Source organism: Cavia porcellus, unplaced genomic scaffold, assembly GCF_034190915.1.
Source record: "Cavia porcellus strain 051 isolate PalLab524CR breed Dunkin Hartley unplaced genomic scaffold, mCavPor4.1 scaffold_4, whole genome shotgun sequence".
Taxonomy (NCBI): domain Eukaryota; kingdom Metazoa; phylum Chordata; class Mammalia; order Rodentia; family Caviidae; genus Cavia; species Cavia porcellus.
In genome coordinates this window covers 67,701,098-67,718,463 of record NW_026947487.1, presented here as the reverse complement: position 1 = coordinate 67,718,463, position 17,366 = coordinate 67,701,098, and positions in this window count along the sequence as shown.

Here is a 17,366-nt window from a genome sequence, read left to right as displayed (position 1 = left end):
GTACCAGAGATTGAACTCATGACCGCCTGCTTGCAAGGCAGGCACTTATGCCGCTGAGCTAAATCCTTAGCCCCCTAAACCAATTTTGTTATAAGCAAAAATGGAAAGCTTAGCTTTTATGCCCTTCCAGGAATTTCCTCTTAATATTTATTGACATAATACTAGTGTTCAAAAAATTCTCATTGAAGGAATAAATATTAACCTGTTACTCAAGGGTTTTTTGTTTGTTTGTTTGTTTTTTAGGGGGGATATTTTGATTTTCTTTTGTTTCTTTGGTTTCAGCTTTTGGTTTTTTAAGTCAGGGTCTTGCTTTGAAGTCTAGGTTGGCCTCAAATTGATGATCCTCTTACATCAGTTTCCTGAGTAGTGGTATTATAGGTGTGCGCCTCCACACCTAGTTTAGTCCATTTGTTTGTTATTTTTTTACCTGTATGTTAGGCTAGAATTATAAAGATCTCTGACATAATAGAATGAGAAGCATATCTAGGAACAGGGACATGATAGAGGCTCTCTTGCTGGAAATAATCAATGTATGGTGTCATGAAGTATAAGTCTGATAGGATTATAGAGAGCTTTATGAAGAGAGTGGTAAGAAAATTTTGATTCTAAGGCTGTCTGAAATTTTCAACTCTTAATTTCATGAACATCAACAATATTAGGAAGAAGTGTATATTCTATAGCCTATTATTCATATACTATTATGGCAGGGAAGCAAAACAGACCACTGACCAGCTGAGCAAAGCAGACACTGTTAGAAGTCTTTGGGTAATTTATATTCTCTTATTTTCTCTGGGCGCAGTGGTGCACACCTATAATCCCAGCACTTAAGAAGCTGAGGCAGAAGGATCACAAATTTGAGGAGTCCTGCTGGATCAATTTAGTGAAACCGTATTTCAAAATAAAAAATTAAGAAAGGATGTATTTCAGGATATAGAGCTCCTAAGTTTTATTTTTAGTACAGGGGAAAAAATTTTTTAAAGATTCTTCTAGGCTCTCTGATTGTCAAATTTGCCAGTACTGTGGAAAATTTTACTTTCTCAGATTTCTAGTATAATTTAGTACCCAGAGAAAAAAAATGAATGAATAAACATCGTAACAATACTTTTCCTTGGAGATTGAGATTACTGGCAATAGACTTCCATTTTTACTTTGAACCCCATGGAATTATTTTTATTGCTTTTTGTTACAAAAATAATCATTTTAGTGTGCCATATTCATATAAAATTCAAAGAAAATAAATTTCTTATCCAGATAAGTAAGGCAATGGTATGATTTTCAAACTTAACAAAAAAAAATTATTCTCAGGACAAGGTGTGTATATCAATAGTAGAGCATCTCCTTAGCATGCACAGCACAGCTTCCTTCCCCAGCACCACACATACACACATACACACACATCCATGCAGAATTAATTCTCTACTATCTAAATTAGATTTTACCAGCATGGCTTAAGTTTGTAGACATTTGGGAGAAAATTATTTTGATTTTTTTTACATTTTCACAAGTGCATGATTACTGTGTCCAGATCTTTTCAAGAGAGAAATTACAAAGTGACCTGGCTAGATCTGCCTCTGCTTGCCAGCCACCACCATTGGAAGGCTGCTTCCTGCAGGCATCCAACACAAGCAGAGAGACCCAGACAGATCCACTTTAGCCTGCCAGCTGCTGCCATCATAAGGCTTGCTTCCAGAGAACAGCCAGTGTGAGTAGGGACATGCAGCCAGGTAAGCCCCATGAATCCGCAGGCCACCATTGGAGACCTTCACTTCCTTTGGGCAGCAGTCACCCACCAAGATAATCACCAAATCACCCACCAAGTGCACCCCTGTGTACTTGCCACTATCAAGGGAGTCCTGGTATAGACACACAGGCTGAGAAAAGCAGCCCCACCACCACACATCCCTGGTCATTAAAGGGAAGTCCCAGAGTAGCTGCATGTGTCTGGAGAAGCCTACCCTGTGCCCTGCTACCTCCCTGAGAGCCTGGGGTTAGAGAAACTCGGGTGCCTGTCCCATTCCCCCACACCATGAAGGGGTAGCCAACATGGGAAGTGCCTGGGAACCCATAACCAGCTTGTTGGAAAGAACCTAGGAGAATGTCAAGAGAAAAGAGCAAAAGACAATCTCAGATCTCTAGACCACACAGAACAAGTCTGGGAGATACAGAACATGGAAGTCACACACCTGAAATATTTGAAAGGATAGCAACTGAAGTAAAGAAACAACTTCGTAAGACTGTTAAAGTAAACAAATCAGAAATAATGTCTCAGGTAAAAAAATAAATCACGTAATTATCGAATTGCTCAGTATATCTCAAAAAGACATAGGTAAAAAATAGGAGCATAGGAAAATGGAAAACCTTGAATGAACCAACAATATAGAAAGCAATTATAATTCACAAAAGAGATATCCAAGAAATTAAAAAGTTAATCAAAAGCTGGCAAAATCTCTTGAAAGACACTGAAGATAGAATTTCAGACCTTGAAGACAAGTTTGCAGCTAATGATCATGAAAGGAAAATTCTCTCAAAAATAACCAGGAACCAGGAAATAACAATTCAACGGCTACAAGACAGTGCAAAGAAAAGTAATTTTAAGAGTCATAGGTATCAGTGAAGGAGCAGGGGTCAACACAAATGAAATTAAAAAGCCATTTACAGAAGTAATAGCAGAGAACTTATCAAACATGGAAAAGGGATTTGGCATGCAGATAAGCAAGGCATATAGAACTCCAACTAGTCATGACCAAAGTAAATCTATAACCAGGCATATAATAATCAAGATCCCAGAAATGCAGCATAAGAACAAAATATTAAAAGCTGTTAGAGAAGAGAAACAGATCACCTATAAAGAAAACTTGTCAAAATCAACAGACTTATCAACACAAACTATCAAGTCAAAAAGAGTTTGGAGTGATATGTTTTAAATCCTGAAAGAAAACAACTTCCAACCCCGATTTATGTATCCTGCAAAGCTGTCTTTTTAAATTGGTGAAAAAATAAGATGCTTCCATGAGAAAGAACAACTGAAGGAATTTATGACCACCAAACCAAACCCAGCGAGAGTGCCAAAGGATATTTTAGAGAAAGATAAAGAAGACCATGGTTCCAGGACAACAGCAGAGGAAGGTTGCCAAACAGGACAGGCAATTGAATGAAGGGGAAAAGTGGAGGGCCAGCAGTAGGAGGATATCAGGACACAGACAAACCAATGTATGCTGGCCTCAGGTCAGCAATAGAAAGAAACACAGGGAAAGTGGATCAAGAAACAAGATCCATCAATATACTGTATACAAGAAATACATTTAAATTGAAAGGATATTGATAGACTGAAAATCAAAGGAGACAAAACAATTGTTCCATGTGACAGGAGGCCAGAACAAAGAAACAGTAATTGGCCATCAATTGAAGAACGGACAAGAAAGATATGGTATTTCCATGCTGTAAAAAGTATCCAGCTATAAAGTCGGATAATCTCAAGGCTCTTGTAGATAAATGGGTGGGAATTGGAGATCATGTTCATGAGTAAAATGGTTTGAATTCATATGAGTGAACCCCAGAAAAAAAACAGAAGTTAGTGGGATCCAAAAAAGCACAATAGGTACTATGAAAGCGATAGGGGAGGAAGCACCTTAGAAGAGAAAGGTGGTAAATGATGTTAATTTCTTACTGTCTTGTTTTGAACTCTTGTATTATTTTCACAATTTTGTTAGGTTTGGTTTTGTTCTGTCTTGTTTTGTTATATTTTACTACATCTGATGTTATGGGCAGCTATTTTAAAGATAATGGGATGTATTATGGTAACCATTGTTGATTTCCTATTTTCTTGTTTTGGAGTGCTATAATGCAATGCATTCATTCCTTTGTTTAATCAGTTTTATTTTGTTTGATTTTATTATGTGTGAGGGTATGAACAGCTATTTTTTTTTTATCGGTACCAGAGATCGAACTCATGACTGCACACTTGCAAGGCAGGTATTTATGCAGCTGAGCTAAATCTCCAACTCGTTGAACAGCTATATTGAAGAAAACAAGACATGCTAACATTGTTGATTTCCTAACATTTTGTTTTGAAGTCCTATCATGCTTATATTCTCTGGTTTTCATTGCTTTTATTCTGTTATGTTTTATTTGATTTTATTATGTATGATAGTATGGATTACTGTTTTGAAGAAAAAGAAACTTGAGAGGAGCAGCGAAGATGGCGGATAGATAACAGCAGGCTACAGAGGCTCCCTGAGATAGTCAACTTAGAATTCAACATAATACAGCGTGGGGAGTCCCAAACAGAGGGAGATGAATTCTCTCGTCCCAAAAAGAAACTAAGGTAAAAAGAACCAATCAAACATACAGTCCCAGTGCTACTATTAGAACAGCTAAAGGTTCAGTGATCCCACTGCAGCACCCGAACCCAAGTGGCGGTGACTTAGCAAGCCGTCCAAAATCCTGCTGCTTTGACTCACTGAGTCACACTGAGGTCAGGGGTTGGCAGGCCAAACAGATAGCTGAGCTAGCGGGGAAACTGCATCTACCTGTGGTGAGTGACAGGAATAAAGCCATTACACAGAGAAGGGGGCTCCAACAGATGACATTCTGGGACCAGGCAAGACAGGCAGGAACAAGGGGCAGCAGTGACTTCAATCAGTTGTTCCCTTCCCAAATGGGATTGGTAGAGTGAGCTTGGCCTGGGTCACACGACCTGGCTGAGACCCAATAGGTTATCTGAAATCAACTCCCTATAGTGGTGCACACACTAATACACTGAAGGCCTCAGCAGGTTGACTGACCCAGAGGGGAGGGGTCAGCATACGCTGCCACTGTTTGCAACTCACTAGCACACTGCAGTAGGAAGGGTCACCTAGCCAGTGTGCCTCAGAAGGACTGAAACCACAAAGAAAGAAACTGGAGCCTCCTGGAAGAAACAAAAAAGATGGGAAGAGGAAGCAACAACAAAAAGTCCCCAGGTCCCAACCCTGAGAACATTGACCCAGGACAGGTAAACACAAAGCAGAATGAGGAGAGCAATATCAGACATGGCACCAGTGGACATAAAGAGATATCTTCGGGACCTCATAGATGAGTTCAAAAGGGAAATATTTAGCCAGGTAAAGCAAGATATAAGAAGATTAATAAAAGAGATGTAAGCACCCCTCAAGAAGACACAGACCAAAGAAGGGAGGAACTCAAAGGAGAGAACTATTTGATGAAGAATATAAAGAAAATATAGAATACATGAAGCAGATTCAAAGAGATTACCAGAAAATTAAAAACTCTATGGAAAGATGGCAAAACTGCTTGAAAGAAACTAAGGATAGATTATCCAAACTGGAGGACAGGTTTGCAATGTGGGATTATGAAAGGAAAAACTTTAAAAATAACAAGGAAACAAGCAACAACAATACAAAGGCTAGAAAATGACAAGAGGATCTATAATATGAGAATAAATAATGTGAATGAAGAAGCAGGGGTACAAACAAAGGAAATACAATGGCCATTCACAGAAATAATTAAGGAAAACTTCCCAAACATAGGAAAAGGAAATGATATTCAGCTGTTTGAAGCATACAGAACTCCAGCCACCTACAACCAAAACAGAGCCACACCCAGGCATATAATCATCAAGATCCCAGAAATTCAATGTAAAAAGAGAATATTAAAAGCTGTTAGAGACAAGAAACAGATCACCTATAAAGGAAGGCCCATCAGAATAATGGCAGATTTCTTGACACAAACCATCAAGTCAAGAAGAGCCTGGAGCGAAATATTCCAAACCCTGAAAGAAAATAACCTATCCCTGTTTGAATGTCCACCTTGTATTCTTTGATATTGTGATTTGAGCAACTATTTTCAAGATGATAATATGTAATCTATTAACAGGTGATTTCTTACTGTTATGTTTTTTTTTGTAGTTCTGTATTACGTGTACCCTTACACTGCTTTGTTTTGTTTTGTGTTTTTCTCTTTTTCCTCTTAAATAAAATTAAAAAAAAAAAAGAAAATAACCTACATCCCAGATTGATATACCCTGAAAATCTGTCTCTAGAAATTAATGGAGAAACAAGATGCTTCCAAGACAAAGAAAAACATGGGAAATTCGCAACCACCAATCCAACTCTACAGAGACTACTGCAGGGCATTCGAGAGAGAGAGAGAAAAGTGCTAGAATTCCAGGAACAGTGGCAGAGAGGCCTCAATGAATGGAGGAGAAAACAGAATGAAGAAGACAAGCAGACAACTGATAGCAAAAAAGAGCATAACAGAAATGTGGCAGAGAATTTGGTTATAATCTCTAATATAGATGGCCTTGATACACTAAATTAAAAAAAAAAAAAGAACCACACGTGGAGTAGATCAGGAGGTAGGGTCCACCGAGATGCTATTTTTAGGAAATATAATTAACATGAAAAAGAGTATATGGACTGAAAATCAAATTTGAGAAAACAATGCTCTATGTGACAGAGAACCAGAGAGTAATAGGGGCAACTAGGCTAGTATTTGTGGATAGGTTGGAAAGACAGGCTTTAATAGGTAAAGCAATACAATTAGAGGTCAAGTCCAGGAGAGAGAAGGTTCAGAACCACTTAGGTAAATAGCAGGTCCCCCCCCACACCCATTTAAAACCAAGGTCAGACCCAAAAATGCACAATATATCCTGGGGAAGTGAAAGGGGAGGGAAGAGTCTTTAAAAAGATGGCAGAAGATATTGTTAATAGTGTATCAGAATTTAAAACCCACATTACTCGCACCACTCTGCTTAGATAGATTTTATTCTGTCCCAGTTTGTTTACTTGCATTAGATTTAAGACAGACACCTATCCCAAAAACATCAGGATATAGCACAGTAATCATCTTTAATTTCCTATTAACTTAATCTGGAGCCCTGTATGACTTATACTGTTTTATCATGACTGATTTTAGTTAAATCTGGTTTGTTTGATTGCTATTTGGTATCGACAGATTTTATTCAAAACTGATATGATTGATAGTATCAAATCTGAGAGTATAGGCAACTACACTGAAGATGACAGACTCACTGTGATACACATTCTGGTTTGATTACTGCCTGTTTTTGAAGTGTTACTATATACAAAGTTGTATTTTTATTAATACTGTTATGTACTGATATATTCAATTATGCTATGTTGATTGTATAGCCAATTCTATTGAAGATAACAAGGGACAACACAGGAACTATGGTAGAACTCCTTGTACGACAGTCTTATATGTCTTTTTTGTTTCATGTGTTTATAGGAATATGTTTTGCTTTGTCTTGCTTTGTTTTGCTTTTCCCTCTAATATAGAGAGGATAGAAATAAATGTTAAGACTCATGCATGAGTAGAACCTAAAAACAGTTTATAAAGAAATGGGCGTGGTAGCTCATGCCTGTAATCCCAGCACTCGGGAGGCTGAGGCAGGTATCGTTTCAAGTTTGAGACCAGCCTGGGCTACAAAGTGAGCTCGAGGCCAGCCTGAACTACATACTGAGACCCTGTCTCAAAAAGATAAAAAAAAAAGTTTATAAGAACTGATCTTATAACACATGATGAAATGAACAAATACTTTGAAGAAAAAGAGACACTTAAAGTACCCAGTGCTGATCCTGGAGTGTCATAATGTGACACCCAGCAGTAGTATTATTCTTTGTTCAGAGTGATATTAGCATGCTTGGGTTTGTTCAATCTCAACATAACTTAAGATATGGATAACCACATGTATGTTTAAGTGCATAGGATTGATAACCATATTTCTAAGTTTTTGTTGGATATTTAAACAGAACTGGTTGCAGTCTCACTGTTTGAATCCCCATTTTACAAGCTCCACTTTAGTATCTTGAATAACTATAAGAGGACAATCTGTAATCATCAACTAGTGATTTCTTACTGTTTATTTTTTTCTTTGAAAGTATGTATTATTTCTACCCATTTTCTGTTTTGTTTAGTCTTTCTTTAAATAAAATTTTAAAAAAAACACTATAGGCAGAAGCCCCTTCCTTTGTCTGGAGGAGGAGGGATCCCGGGTTCCTGAGGCACCTCGGCCTGTGCCCAGCCGCGCCTAGCCATCGGTGTGCAGAGGAGGAGCTGCGCGGATCCGGAGTGCCTGCAGAAGCCCCTTCCTTTGTCTGGAGGAGGAGGGATCCCGGGTTCCTGAGGCACCTCGGCCTGTGCCCAGTCGCGCATAGCCATCTGCGTGCAGAGGAGGAGCTGGGTGGATCCGGAGTGCCCGCAGGAGGCCCTTCCTTTGTCTGGAGGACTGTGGATATCTCTGCAAGCAGGGAGGGATCACAGGCTCCTGAGGCACTGCGGTCTGTGGTGAGTACCCTAATCCGGCTGCGATCCAAGAGCTGTAGATCTACCAAGGGGCAGGTGGGCGCACAGTGTCCCTGAGGCCCAGCTTGTCTGAAACCGCGGAGTTCTGAACAAGCAGAGGAGGGCCATTGGTTCTGCAGGCCCAATGGCCTGGGGTAGAGTGGTGCCAGAGTCTCAGTAGCTGCAAACATAGAAGGGGATTTTCAACAGATCCTGAGGAGGCTTTCAAATAACACTTGAAACACAGAAATATAGGAAAATGACAAAACGAAAGACCAAATTACAACCTCAAACCTCCAGCCCATCTCAGGAAACCCTAGGAGAAATGTATTTAGAAGAAAATATATCCCATCCTCCTCATATATCAGACACAATAGCTACTGAAGTTGACAAGCAACTCCAGGAAGCTTTAAAGAAATTCAAACTCGAAATAATATCCCAGATAAAAGAAGAAATGATAAAAGAAATGAAAGAGATTCTAAATATATCTAAAGAAAACACAGATAAAAAATTGGAGGAACTAAACAAAAAGATAGAATCCCTAGATGAGCAATATAAGAAACAAACAGAATACATAATGCAGATGCACAGAGATATACAGGAAATAAAAAACTCCACTGAAAGTTGTAAAAACCGCCAATGAAAGTGAAGATAGAATTTCAGACCTTGAAGACAGGATTGCAGCTAGTGAACAGGAAAGGAAAGATCTTTTAAAAATAACAAGGAACCAGGAAACAACAATTCAACAACTGCAAGATGATGCAAAGAAGAATAACATAAGAATGATAGGGATTAATGAAAAAGAAGGAGACAACATAAAGGATATCAAGAGGATATTTAGAGAAGCAATAGCTGAAAACTTCCCAAGCATGAGATCAGAAACTCACATCAGGATCAGTGAAGCATATAGAACTCCAAATAGTCATAACCAAAATAAAACTACACCCAGACATATAATAATCACCATCCCAGAAATCCAACACAAGAATAGATTATTAAAAGCTGTCAGAGAGAAAAGACAGATCACTTATAAAGGAAAACCTATCAGAATCACAGCAGACTTCTCATCACAAACAATAAAGTCAAGAAGAGCATGGAGTGAAGTATTCCAGATCCTAAAGCAAAATGATTTCCAACCTAGACTGATATATCCTGCAAAACTATCATTTAAAATAGATGGTGAAATACGATACTTCCATGACAAAGAACAGCTGAAGAACTTCATGAACACCAAACCAACCCTGCAAAAAATATTGAAAGACAGTTTAGATACACAAAGGAAAAAACCACTAAGCAAAGCAAATAATTAAACAGAACAGAAAGATAAAGATGCAACAGCAGAGAGATAAGAATCCTACAATTAACCAACATTTAACAGTAATAACCATTAATGTAAATGGTCTCAATGCACCAATCAAAAGAAACAGACTAGCAGAATGGATCAAGAAACAAAATCCAACCATATGCTGTTTACAGGAAACCCATCTAACCCAGAAGGATACTCACGGACTGAAAGTCAAAGGATGGAAAACAATTCTCCATGCAGCAGGAATCCAAAAAAAGGCAGGAGTAGCCATTCTGTTTGCAGACAACGTGAACTTTCAACCAACAATGACCATAAAGGACAAAGAAGGTCACTACATACTCGTAAGGGGAAAACTCCAAGAGGAAGAGATAACTATCTTAAATATATACGCACCAAACTCCAGAGCACCCAGTTATATAAAACAATTATTAACAGAAATGAAAACTCAAATTATCAGTAACACAATTGTAACAGGAGACCTTAATACGCCATTGACACCAAGGGACAGATCGACCAGACAGAAAATGAGTAAAGAAATAACAGAACTGAATCATACCTGTGAACAAATGGGTTTGATAGACATATACAGAATGTTCCACCCAACAACATCAGAATAGACATTCTTCTCAGCAGTACATGGATCATTTTCTAAAATAGACCATATATTAGCTCATAGAACATATTTAAACAAGTGCAAAAGAGCTGAAATCATCCCTTGCATGTTATCGGATCACAGCGCTCTGAAATTAGAAATTAACGATAAAAGATACTGCAAAAATCCCACAAACACATGGAAACTGAATAACACACTCTTGAGTAGTCAGTGGGTCACAGAAGAAATTAAAGAAGAAATCAAACAATACCTAAAAGAAAATGAAAATGCAGATACAACTTACCGGAATCTGTGGGATGCAATGAAAGCCGTTCTGAGAGGAAAATTTATTGCACTGAGTTCCCACATCAGGAAAACAGAACGAATACAAATAAATAACTTGATGCTACACCTCAAACAGCTAGAAAAAGAAGAGCAAGTCAAGCCCAAAGCCAAAAGAAGAGAGGAAATTATAAAAATCAGAGCAGAAATCAATGCAATAGAGACTAAGAAAACAATCCAAAGGATCAACAAATCAAAGAGTTGGTTCTTTGAAAGAATAAATAAAATTGATAAGCCCCTAGCCAACCTTATTAAAAAAAGGGAAGAAAAAGCTCAAATTCATGCAATAAGAAATGAAAAAGGAGAAGTCACTACAGACCCAATAGAAATACAGAAGATCATCAACACCTATTTCGAAAACCTCTACTCTCAAAAGTTTGATAACACAGAAGAAATAGACAGTTTCTTAGAAGCATATGAAGTGCCAAAGCTAGATCAAGAGGATGTAAAATTGTTGAATAACCCAATCTCGGTTACTGAAATTGAAAATGTAATTAAGTCTTACCCACCAAGAAGAGCCCAGGCCCAGATGGATTCACTGCAGAATTCTACAAGAAATACAAAGAAGACCTAATGCCGACACTCCTCAAACTATTCAATGAAATTGAAAGGGAAGCAATCCTTCCTAAGTCATTCCTGGAAGCAAATATCACTCTAGTACCAAAACCTGAGAAAGACCCAACTAAAAAAGAGAACTATAGACCGATCTCCCTAATGAACACAGATGCAAAAATCCTCAATAAAATATTGGCAAATAGGATCCAGCAAATCATCAAGAAGATTATACACCATGACCAAGTGGGATTCATCCCAGGAATGCAAGGATGGTTCAACATACGCAAATCAATAAATGTAATCCACCATATCAATAAAGCCAAAAATAAGAATCACATGATCATTTCTATAGATGCAGAAAAAGCCTTTGATAAGGTCCAACATTTATTCATGATAAAAACTCTACAGAAAATTGGAATAGATGGTCTTTACCTCAATATAATAAAGGCCATTTATGACAAACCAACAGCCAGCATCATACTAAATGGCCAAAAATTGAAAGCCTTTACTTTAAAATTAGGCACAAGACAAGGATGTCCTTTATCACCACTCCTATTTAATATAGTACTGGAAGTACTAGCCAGAGCAATTAGGCAAAAAAGAGAAATAAAAGGGGTAAAGATAGGAAAAGAAGAAGTTAAGTTGTCATTGTTTGCAGATGACATGATACTCTACATAGAAGACCCCCTAAGCTCCATTGAAAGACTCTTAGATACAATAAATAAATTCAGTAATGTGGCTGAATACAAAATCAATACTCAGAAATCAATAGCATTCCTATACACAAACAACAAAACCACAGAGAGGGAAATAAGGGAAACTGGACTATTCACATTAGCAACCAAAAAAATGAAATATTTAGGAATTACTCTTACGAAAGAAGTGAAAGACTTATACAGTGAAAACTATATTACACTGAAAAAGGAAATTGAAGATGATCTCAGAAAATGGAAAGACATCCCTTGCTCATGGATAGGAAGAACAAACATTGTGAAGATGGCCATTCTCCCAAAACTCTTATACAGATTCAATGCAATCCCAATAGAAATACCATCAACATACCTTATAGATCTAGAGAAATCACTCCTAAATTTCATCTGGAACCAGAAGAGACCTAGAATCGCAAAAGCAATTCTAAGCAGCAAAGACAAAGCAGGAGGCATCACAATCCCTGACTTGAAATTATACTACAAAGCAACAGTAGTAAAATCAACATGGTATTGGAATCAAAACAGAGCTGAAGATCAATGGAATAGATTAGAAGATACAACCACAACTACAAACACACTCAACCACCTTATCTTTGATAAAGGAGCCAAGCAGGTTCACTGGAAGAACGACAGTCTCTTTAATAAATGGTGCTGGAAAAACTGGCTCTCTATTTGCCGAAAACTAAAGCTAGACCCATGTCTATCACCATGTACTAAATTAAAATCTAAATGGGTCAAAGATCTGAATATTAAAACAGAAATGCTAAATCTATTGGAAGACAAATTGGGTAGAAACCTTGGAGACATAGGAGTAGGTAGAGAATTCATGAATAGGACTGAAACTGCACGGGAAATACTTCCCAGAATCAATAACTGGGACCACTTCTTATTAAAAAGTTTCTGCATGTCAAAAGAAATCTCCAGCATAGTGAAAAGAAAACCCACAAACTGGGAAAAGATTTTAGTGAACTCTCTCTCAGACAAGGGACTCTTGTCTAAAACATATAAAGAATTAAAAAAACTCAGACCTCCAAAATTCAAAGATCCAATCCAAAAATGGGCATCTGAGATGAATACGCAATTCTCAGATGAAGAAATGCAAATGGCAAATAAATACATGAAAAAATGCTCATCATCATTGGTCATTAGAGAAATGCAAATTAAAACCACACTGAGATACCATCTCACTCCTGAAAGAATGGCCAGGATCAAGAAAACCAACAACAACAAATGCTGGAGAGGCTGTGGGGAAAAAGGAACTCTCCTGCACTGTTGGTGGGAGTGTAGACTGGTACAGCCTTTGTGGAGGTCTGTCTGGAGGTTTCTCAAAAAGTTGGGATTGGAAATCCCATTTATTCCAGCTATTCCACTTCTAGGCATATTCCCAGAAGAACTGAAAGCATCATACCACAGGGATATATGTGCACCTATGTTTATAGCAGCACAATTTGTAATCGCCAGATCTTGGAAACAACCCAAGTGTCCATCAACTGAGGAATGGATAAAAAAGTTGTGGTATTTCTATACAATGGAGTATTATTCAGCTATAAAGAAGGATTGCATTGAGATATTTATCAATAAATGGGCGCAGCTTGAGACCATACTCATAAGTGAAATAAATCAGTCTCACATGTATGAATACCGAATAGTTTCCCTAATGTAAGTAATGATTCAAATATATAAAAATATGTGATAATCATGATTCCCCATTATGTGGCCTTGAAGCCTTATAAAATTTTCACTTATTAATTAGAAAGGCTTTATTCTGGGCTTTTTGATATGGAAATATTTGAAGCTATAGTATATGAAGTTTTATCCAAATATTTTAAGGAAAAAGACAGACACTATGGTAACTACTATTCTTTAAAAAAATTATTTAGCTATTTCTTATGTTTATTTTAATTAAGGGAAAAATTTAAAAAATTAGGATATATAGTAGTAACTCTTTTTGATCTTCTATTAACTTGTTTTGAAGTCCTGTAATACTCCCAAGATCTTGTTTTGACTGATTAGACTCTGTTCCATTCTGTGCGATAGTAGCAAGTCTGAAGGTATAGGCAACTAATTTGAAGGCAATAAGATTCACAAAGATGCCCATTCTGGTTTGACTATTGTCTCCTTTGGAAGTCCTGTAATGTTCACAATGCCTAAGTTTTATTGGTCTTGTTCTCCACTGTTTTGTCCAACTTTATAATATCTAATGAGATAGACAATTCCTTTTAAGGAAACAAGAGACAATGTTGATAACCATTGTTAATAACCTTGTACTCTGTTCTACATCATGTGCTATGTCTATCCTTGGTTTTGACTTACAGCTGTGTTTTGCCATATTTGACTTTATTCTCTCCCCCCCCAAAAAAGCAATAAGAACTAAGGAGTAATAAAATCCAAAATGTGTAAATTTTGTTGTAAAAAAGAGAGGGAGGGGAAAAAAAAAGAGCTCTAATGGATATAACAGCAAGTGTGTTTAGGGATGTTAAATAGCTGACTATATTAATGTTTTTGGATCATTGAACACAGCTGTTTGCAGTCTCTCTGTTTGAATGTCTACTTTGTATTCTTTGATACTGTGATTTGAGCAACTATTTCCAAGATGATAATATGTAATCTATTAACAGGTGATTTCTTACTGTTATGTTTTTTTTTGTAGTTCTGTATTATGTGTAACCTTACACTGCTTTGTTTTGTTTTGTGTTTTTCTCTTTTTCCTCTTAAATAAAAAAAAAAAACACTACAGTACCCAGTGCTGATCCTGGAGTGTCATGATGTGATATCCAGCATACTATTATTCTTTGTTCAGAATGATTTTAGCCTGCTTTAGTTTGTTTAATCTCAACATAAATGAAGATATAGATAACTGCATGTATGTTTAAGTGTGTAGGATTGATAACCATATTATTAAGTTTTTGTTGGATAGTTGAACAGAACTGTTTGCAGTCTCACTATTTGAATTCCCACTTTATATGTTCCACTTTTTTATCTCGAACAACTATTTGTAAGAGGACAGTATGTAAACATCAACTAGTAATTTCTTACTGTTTACTTTTTCTTTGAGCATATGTATTATTTCTCCCCATTTTCTGTTTTGTTTAGTCTTTCTTTAAATAAAATTTTAAAAAAAGAAAAAGAAAAAGAGACTTGAAGAAAAGGAGACATTATTAGTAACCATTCTTCATGTCCTGTAATCTGGTTTTCAAGCCCTAGAATACTTTCTTTTGTATTGGTTGGTTTTAGTCTTTTGTATTATTTGATTTCAATATGCATAAGGTACGACAGCAATTGTGAAGAAAATGGGAGACATTATGGTAGCCATTGTTGATTTCCTAGTGTCTTGTTTTGAAGTTCCTTAATGGTTTCATTTTTGCTTTGATTTGTTTGATACTATTTTTTTGTTTCAATATATTGTGTGTGAAAGTATGGAAAACTATTTTAAAGAAAACAAAAGATGTAGTAGCCACTATTGACTTCCTGTTATCTTTTTTATTTCAAGGAGAATAAAGCAAAAGAAAACAAAATAGATCAAAGTAGATCAGAAAAAAAAAACAATGCAGTCAACACAGGATTTCAAAACAGACAATAGAAAAATCAGCAGTGGTTACCATAATGTCTCTTGTTTCCTTCAAAATGGTTGCCCATACCTTCACATACAACGGATTCAAACAAGAGAAAAATAGTATGAAACCATTCAAAACAAAAGAATGACAGTATTACAGGCCTTCAAAACCAGACAATAGGAAAATCAAGAATGGCTATCATAATGTCTCTTGTTTTCTTCCAAATAGCTGTCTATACTTTCACATATATTGAAGTTCAATAATATAAAACAGATAAAAACCAATCAAAACAAACAATCAAAGCATCACTGGACTTCACAATAAGATGATAGGAAATCAGCAATGGCTACCATAATGTCTCATTTTCTTCAAAGTATCTGTTCATACCATCATATGTAATAAAATCAATTCTTATAAACTCTAGGACAAGTTCTCAGCATGTATAAGATTATACATGCACATCTGTTTTTTCTGTATGAGAATAAAAAACAAAACAGAACAAAAGATATTATGAGAAACAAAAGAGACAAATAACAATAAAAAGCCTAAAACAATGACAATATAGGCTTTCAAAACAAGGTAGTAGGAACATAACTAAGGTTGTTATTTTGCATAATTATCTTCAAAAATGTTACTTAAATTACCAGATATAGACATGCAAAATTGATGTAATCTTATGAATGTTAACTGTTTTTTCCAAGAACTAATAGAACTAGTAACACAATCATTATAGCTATCTTAAGTGTATACATACAAATTTATACCTTTTTTCTTTTCCCTTCTTTTCTCGTTTTCTGTTATTTTTCCCCTTTGAGCAGTTTCTTACCCTTTCACAATATTTATTGAAGATTTTGTATCTTATTTAATCTTTCAATTTCTTACACTGGAGATACAATGCAGTACTTACACATGTGAGTTTGATTTATTTCACTTATGAGTTTGGTCTCAAGTTGCATCCATTTACCTTATAGGCTTTTATAAAGCCTCAGTGTGATCCTTCTTCATAGCTGAGTAGTACTCCATTATATAAAAATACCACATCTTATTTTATCCATTCCTCGGTTGATGGACATTTAGGTTGTTCCCAAGATTTGGCTATTACAAACTGTGCTTCTATAAACGTGAGGGAATATATATCACTGTGATATGATCACTTCTGAGAATATGCCCAAAAGTAGAATATCTCAGTCAAATGGGACTTCCAATCCAAGTTTTTTAAGGAACCCCCAAACTGACCTCCACAGTGATTGTACCAAGCTACACTCCCATCAACAGTATAGAAGAGTTCTTTTTCCCCACAGCCCCTCCAGCATGTATTATTGGTGGTTTTCTTGATCCTGGCCATTCTTTCTGGAGTGAGACGGAATCTCACTGTGGCTTTAATTTACATTTATCTAATGACCTATGAAGCGAACGTCTTTTCATGTATTAATTTGCTATTTGTATTTCTTCAGTTGAGAAGTGTATATTCATTTCAGATGCCCATTTTTGGACTAGGTCTTTGAATTTCTGGGGTTTGATTTTTTTAAAATTCTATATATATTCTAGATAGTAGTCCTTTGTCTGAGGGACAGTTGACTAAGATTGTTTTCCAATTTATGGATTTTATTTTTGCTCTGTTGGAGATTTCTTTTGACATGTAAAAAATAGTTTAATATGACAAGATTCCAGTTGTTGATTCTGGGAACTATTTCCCTTGAGTTTGATTTTTTAATCATGAATTCTCTGCCTACCCCTATGTCTTCAAGATTTCTACCTACTTTGTCTTCTGGCACATTAAAGTGCTTCTGCTTTAATATTTAGATCTTTGATCATTTTGACTTTAGTTTAGTGCATGGTGATAGGTATGGATCTAGTTTTAGTTTTCAGCATATGGAAAACCAGTTTTTATTAAAGAGGCAATCTTTTTTCCAGTGAATGTGTTTGGCCCCTTTGTCAAATATAAGGTGGCTGAGTGTGTTTGTAGTTGTGGTTGTGTATCTTCTGATCTATTCTATTGATCT